Source organism: Garra rufa, chromosome 13, assembly GCF_049309525.1.
Source record: "Garra rufa chromosome 13, GarRuf1.0, whole genome shotgun sequence".
Classification (NCBI taxonomy): Eukaryota; Metazoa; Chordata; class Actinopteri; order Cypriniformes; family Cyprinidae; genus Garra; species Garra rufa.
This window is the reverse complement of record NC_133373.1, coordinates 24821084-24828339: the sequence shown is the minus strand read 5'-3', so window position 1 is coordinate 24828339 and position 7256 is coordinate 24821084. Positions and strand designations below refer to the sequence as shown.

At 49.1% G+C, this 7256-nt stretch overlaps 1 long non-coding RNA gene across 2 annotated transcripts; it reads right to left on the bottom strand.

The window, feature by feature from the left end:
• Positions 1-305: 305 nt before the first annotated feature.
• On the bottom strand, positions 306-7245 carry LOC141348407 (uncharacterized). 2 transcript variants are annotated; one of them, XR_012357490.1, is made up of 5 exons: positions 6783-7245; positions 6452-6548; positions 6097-6182; positions 5729-5818; positions 306-348 (listed from the first exon to the last, which is right to left on the bottom strand). It is a non-coding gene; the product is annotated as an uncharacterized lncRNA (long non-coding RNA). The 2 variants fall into 2 exon arrangements; XR_012357489.1 differs by lacking the exon at positions 6783-7245 and having other exon boundaries at positions 6452-6755.
• Positions 7246-7256: the final 11 nt, after the last annotated feature.

Genomic DNA, 7256 nt, shown 5'->3' with positions numbered 1-7256 from the left:
TTATTTTAAATAATAAAAATGGTTCAAAAGTGTATTGTGTTTGCTGTACTTTGGATCAAATGAATGCAGGCTTAGTGAGCAGAAGAGACCTTCTTTAAAAACATTTAAAATCTTACTGTTCAAAAGCTTTGTCTGGTAGTGTAAATAAAATAAAATCATACAGTAAAAATGTGTTTGTGTTGTGTTAAATTTTAGTAGTTTTGAGTCAAAGTTGACAAGCTCTCTGATGAGAAACGGCAGAATGGGATTCAGGCTGATGTTTGTTGTTTGCACCCTCTTTCCAGAAGTCCATCTGATCTGTGACTGTCAATGCATTTGCTGCCACAAAGGTTGACTGTCTGAACAAACCTGCAAGCACAAGAAAAACAGTGTTTAAAGAATTTGCCTCAACTGTCAAACTTGGTGCTGTATGCATTTAAAAAAAAAATGATATACTACATACGAACGCAGTAGTAAGAAAAAAAACTGAAGAAACTTTTTCTTGAAATTTTTTATAAAGAATTTTATGAATGGGTCAGTAAGTCACTGATTCTAGGTGTTTAAAAAAGGTAAATTCATTCAGTAATGAAACACTGCTGTGTGCAGAGATGCACAACATGGCTTTGTTAAGAACCGTTTTTACTAAATGGAGCAAAAAGACAATATTTTCTTCTTGATTTAAATCACTTAATATTACATTCTTGTTTATTGAATTTTGTTGCCCTGACACTTAGTAAAGTCTGCCACAGACCATGCTAAATGCTAACCAATCTGTTCATATAAACATTCTAAACAGGTGTTTCCTACAAAGTCTGTGCATATAATAGGCCTACTATGATTAAAAACCTATATTTGTTGCTTTACAGTAACAATAATCTAAATTGACAGACAGTAAGATTGCTATTATGAATTTAAAGGTTACAGTAAGTTAAAGATACCTGAAGCAGCTGCATTTTGCTGTTTAAATGCTGGTTTAATAGAAATAATTTTAATGCGCATGCAAACTCAATCTTGATGGTAATAAAAAACATTCCCAGGAAATAAATACCTTACAAATGTGTACTTTAAATACAATATAACTGTCACGCCAGGCCAGCAGAGGGAGCCCTTACCCCCACTGACTGTTGCTGCTCCCTCTGCTGCCTCTATGGTTACTTCCTGTTTATCAGACATAAAAGCCAGCTCATCACACACACACATCGCGAAGTATTGTTTTGCTCCAGCGGACTCTACCAAGCGTTTTCCTTTGCTCTCAGGTTTCCTAGTCTCCTTGTTGTTCCCTAGCCATAGTTCTGTTTTTGTTTTCCCAGTCTTAGTCTTAGTTTTCTAGTTTCTTGTTTTCATTTCATTGTTTCATTTGGACTGCCCACTTGGATTTTGACCCACGCTTGTTTATTGGATTACGCTATTGGATTGTCTTCGCTGTTCATGTTTGCTGGTGTTTTCGACCCTGTCTGTCTGACTACGATCTGCTTAATAAAGCCTTGCATTTGGATCCTCACTCTTGGTCGTCCCGTTTGTGACAGAATACTTCGCCACACCCGGATCCAGCGGCTTTACTCACCACCAGCATCACAACATGGACCCAGTCGACCAACTTCTGCTCCTCAGACAAGGAGATCTCCCCATCAAGGAATATGTTCAACGTTTCAGTGAGTTGTTGCATAAAGTATCATTTTTTGATGAGGTATACTTTAAGGACTTATTCCGTATGGGGCTGAATGAACCAACAAGATCAATGTTGCCTGGGGGGAAATCCTTATGCTCACTGAAGGATTATATGAACTATGCACTGTCGTTATGCGGCCCTCCATGTACTGTGGGTATTCTAGTTGAGCCCCAGCACAAGATGTCTGCTAGCTTCAAGCCACAGCACAAGATGTCTGCTAGCTTCGAGCCACAGCACAAGATGTCTGCTAGCTTCGAGCCACAGCACAGGACGTCTGCTAGCTTCGAGCCACAGCACAAGATGTCTACTAGCCCAGAGCCAAAGCACAAGATGTCTGCTAGTTCAAAGCCTGTTCATAAGATGTCTGCCTTTCAGGAGCCCCTTCACAAGATGGCTACCTTCCCTAAACCTGTTCACAAAATGGCCGCCTTTCCCGAATCAGCTTTCGGAATGACCATCCTTCCTGAGTCCGCATTCAAGATGGTCACCCGATTGGACCCAGCTCACAAGAAATCTACCACGTCTGACTTCTCTCACAAGATGGCTGCCACCCCAAGGCCCGATCACAAGATGGCCGCCATCCCCAAGCCTGTTCACAAGATGGCTGCCACCCCCAAGCCAGTTCACAAGATGGCCGCCGTCCCAAAGCCTGCTTCCAAGATGGCTGTCCTTCCCGAGTCAGCTCATAAGATGGCCGCCTTTCCTGAGACTGCACCCAAGATGGCCGCCCTTCCTGATCCTGTTCGCAAAATGGCCGCTCTTCCAGACCCTGCTCACAAGATGGCCGCCGTTCCAAAGCACGTTCATAAGATGGCTTCCGTTCCTGAGTTCCCGGTCAGAATGGCCACCACGCCAGAGCCTGCTGCAAAGATGGCCGCCACGCCAGAGCCTGCTGCTAAGATGGTCGCCACGCCAGAGCCTGCTGCTAAGATGGCCGCCACGCCTGAGCCTGCTGCAAAGATGGCCGCCACGCCAGAGCCTGCTGCAAAGATGGCCGCCACGCCAGAGCCTGCTGCAAAGAGGGCCGCCACGCCAGAGCCTGCACCCAAGATGACCGCCACGCCCGTGCTGGCACACAAAATGGCCGCCATACCTGAGGCTGTTATTAACAGGGTGGCTACAGCGTCAGACTCTCACCCTTCCAGGACGTATCAGAGACTAATGTCTAGCTTGGAGGACCCACCACTGCTGTCAGCTCGTTCGGCTGGTCCCTTACTGTCAGCCGAGCCAACGTCTGCTCACCCCACATCAGCCAAGCCAGCGTCTGCTAGCGCCACATCAGCCAAGCCAGCGTCTGCTAGCGCCACGTCAACCAAGCCAGCGTCTGCTCACGCCACGTCAACCAAGCCATCGCCTGTGAACGTCATATCTGCTTCTCTCGAACCTGCACCAGCTGCCGTTCCTACCAAGTCAAGTCAAGTTACAGCTGCTGTCCCTGCCGAGTCAAGTCACGTCACAGTCACTGTCCCTGCCAGGACAAGTCAAGATACAGCTGCTGTTCCTGTCAGGCCAAGTCAAGCAGCTGTTCCCTCCGAGCCAAGCCAAGCCACAGCTGTCCCTCTCACGCCAAATCAAGTCACTGCTGCTCTTGTCATGACGAGTCAGGTCATAGCTACTTCTTCACTGCCAAGTCACATCTCCCCTGAGCATCCAGAGCCAACGCTCCCAAGCCATGCAGAGCCAACGCTCCCAAGCCATGCAGAGCCAACGCTCCCAAGCCATGCAGAGCCAACGCTCCCAAGCCATGCAGAGCCAACGCTCCCAAGCCATGCAGAGCCAACGCTGCCAAGCCATGCAGAACCAACGCTCCCAAGTCACACAGAGCCAACGCTCCCAAGCCCCACGCCCAATGACCCGGAGGGCATTCCTCTGCCAACTGTGTTACCTGTTATGGCTATCGCCATTTTGAGTGTGTGGGCTGCACACTGCGCCCCAGTTGCCTCTTCGGCCCATGAGTCTGCCCACAAGTTTGTTCTGGAGACCTCATCTACAGGCATGTCCGCTGCGCCTATACCTCTTTCGGAGGTGGCGTACATAGCGGAACTTCACGCTCTGCCCGCTCCGCCAAGGCTTCACGCCCTGCCCGCTCCGCCAAGGCTTCACGCTCTGCCCGCTCCGCCAAGGCTTCACGCTCTGCCCGCTCCGCCAAGGCTTCACGCTCTGCCCGCTCCGCCAAGGCTTCACGCTCTGCCCGCTCCGCCAAGGCTTCACGCTCTGCCCGCTCCGCCAAGGCTTCACGCTCTGCCCGCTCCGCCAAGGCTTCACGCTCTGCCCGCTCCGCCAAGGCTTCACGCTCTGCCCGCTCAGCCAAGGCTTCACGCTCTGCCCGCATCGCCTGTGCTCCCTGCTCTGCCAGCACCGCCAGTGCTCCCTGCTCTGCCAGCACCGCCAGGGTTCCCTGCTATATCTGCTCCGCCAGGACTCCTTGCTCTACCTGCTCCGCCAAGGTTCCTTGCTCTGCCTGTTCCGCCAAGACTCCTTGCTCTGTCTGCTCCGCCAAGGTCCCTTGCTCTGTCTGCTCCGCCAAAATTCCCTGCCCTGCCTGCTCCGCCAAAGTTCCTTGCTCTGTCTGCTCCGCCAAGGTCCCTTGCTCTGTCTGCCCCGCCAAGACTCCCTGCTCTGCCTGCACCGCCTAGGTTCCCTGTCATCTCTGTCTTGGCGTCTGGGGCCGTTCCAGAAGTCTCTGTCTGCCCAGGAACTGCCACGAAAGTCGTTCCTGAAGTTCTCGTCTGCCTGGTCACGGCTATGGAGGCCACGTTCTCCCATGAACTCTCTACTTCTCTCCTTGCTCTGTCTGCCTCCTCTATCTCTGTTCTCCCCAGGTCCCAGTCCATAATGCGGCCTCCTGTTCCGCCCTGGAGGGCTTCTACGCCTCCTGTTCCACCCTGGAGGGCCCCTGCGCCTCCTGTTCTGCCCTGGAGGGCTCCTGCGCCTCCTGTTCCGCCCTGGAGGGCTCCTGCGCCTCCTGATTCGCCCTGGAGGGCTCCTGCGCCTCCTGCTCCGCCCTGGAGGGCTCCTGCGCCTCCTGTTCTGCCCTGGAGGGCTCCTGCGCCTCCTGTTCCGCCCTGGAGGGCTCCTGCGCCTCCTGATTCGCCCTGGAGGGCTCCTGCGCCTCCTGCTCCGCCCTGGAGGGCTCCTGCGCCTCCTGCTCCGCCCTGGAGGGTTCCTGCGCCTCCTGCTCCGCCCTGGAGGGCTCCTGCGCCTCCTGCTCTGCCCTGGAGGGCCGCTCCGCCTCCTGCTCCGCCCTGGAGGGTTCCTAAACCCCTTGCTCCGCCTTCGGCTCCGCCCTGGAGGGCTTCTACGCTTCCTGCTCTGCCCCGGAGGGTCGCTAAGCCTCCTGCTCCGCCCTGGAGGGCTCCTAAGACTCTTGCTCCACCTCAAAGGACTGCTCTGCCTCCAGCCCTGCCCTGGAGGGCTCCTGAATCTCCTGCCCTGCTCTGGAGGGCCTTTGCCCAACCTGTTCTGCCTCAGTCTCCTGGCCCCCCCACCGCTCCCCTGGACTGTTTCCTCCTGTTGTTTTTTGGAGCGTCTGGAAGCCGCTCCTTGGGGGGGGGCTATGTCACGCCAGGCCAGCAGAGGGAGCCCTTACCCCCACTGACTGTTGCTGCTCCCTCTGCTGCCTCTATGGTTACTTCCTGTTTATCAGACATAAAAGCCAGCTCATCACACACACACATCGCGAAGTATTGTTTTGCTCCAGCGGACTCTACCAAGCGTTTTCCTTTGCTCTCAGGTTTCCTAGTCTCCTTGTTGTTCCCTAGCCATAGTTCTGTTTTTGTTTTCCCAGTCTTAGTCTTAGTTTTCTAGTTTCTTGTTTTCATTTCATTGTTTCATTTGGACTGCCCACTTGGATTTTGACCCACGCTTGTTTATTGGATTACGCTATTGGATTGTCTTCGCTGTTCATGTTTGCTGGTGTTTTCGACCCTGTCTGTCTGACTACGATCTGCTTAATAAAGCCTTGCATTTGGATCCTCACTCTTGGTCGTCCCGTTTGTGACAATAACTTGCTTAGGATAAAAGCATCTGAAAAATGCATGAATGTAAATGCAATGTAAAACAAAATATGTTTTAGGTTACCTTATTCTGCATGTCTGTAAAATGGACAGCTGGCTGTATGATGATTCTGCCCTTGATGGTCAGCATCCAGTTAGTGCTTGGAGAAATCTCCTGTAACAGACAGTGTCACAACACCCTTTTAGTGTTACTATAGTTTATGATCAGAAAAGACAACTACTGTACAGTAATAAAATTTACATTTTTAATAAAATAAACATTTATAATATTTATTAGCAAAACTTGCTATATTAATATATTGCTAGCTCGTTACCCTCTTTAAAAAGTTAACCTGTTCTGCAAGTCAGTGGAGAACAGCAGCCTGTGGCTAATTTGGCTAATTTAGTAACGTTAACATTAACTTAGTTAAATTGATGAAAGGGGAAGCTCACCTGTTGTTTGCACCGCGACGACGGCAATCACCAGAAAAGACTCTAATACACCTCCGATGCAGACGACATGACCACGAGACCACAAACTTGAAAATAAAACACAAAAGATGCAGTTAACCGCGGTGTTCAGTTTTACCTCAGTGTTTCATGTTAGCGCGCTGTTTATGTCACGTCTGTCACTGAAGGGACCGTCTATAAAGTTACATACGACATTCATACACACATTTCTTACTTAAACATCATTTGAAGAGAATTACCTTGCTAGCTATAAAGAGGCAGCGTTTAAAAGATATTATGCTGCTCTGTGACTAACGTTAAGTTTGTCAACTTCGGCTTACTGACATTATTAGCTTACCAGTTCATTATCGTCGATACTATGGCAGTCATTCACAGAAGAAGATCCAAAATACACCTCCGCGCTCCGACGTTACAGACGACATCCAGACCAGAAACTTGAAAATAACAAACAAAAGAAGGGCTTGAAAATACAGTTTAAAATCTCCACAGAAACAGTGGTGTTGCTTAACGCACTTTACCTCAGTATTTCACCTCAGTTTGCTGTTAAGCTTGAGTAAGGGCTCGTCAGACGAACTAACTTGCATTAAAGGGCAGCCGAATATACAAACGTGTTTCTCAGTTTAAATAAAGTTTATTTCGACTAATATAGGTCACCTTAATTTACTCACCAGTCCATGTTTTCACCGTTATGGCGGCGCCCCGGCCGTCAGTCAGAAAAAAAAGGCTACCGACATGAAAAACACGATGAATATTGTTAGTTTGCTGTTAACAAGTGAAAACAAATTAAAATTGTTCAGTTTTTCATAAAACAGAAATAATATACTAACCTTTTTGTCGAGTTATTGATGCAACATTTCTCTTTTGTCCTTTTTACCGCCACTTCCTCTCAACAGGAGAAAAAAAAATCTCCCTTGCCATTGGTCAATTTTTCGCGGGCAAGTTCACTACTGTAAACGGATTTACAGTAGTGGAGAATTACAGTAGTGATCATATATTTTCCCATAATCCTTTGCAGTTTACAGTAAAAAACTGTATATACATTTTACAGTATCTTACTGTAGATATTACAGTAAAATACTGTTCAAATTACAAAAATTGGTTACAGTGTAAATAACGGATGAAGGAGGGAAAAACAGGTCACA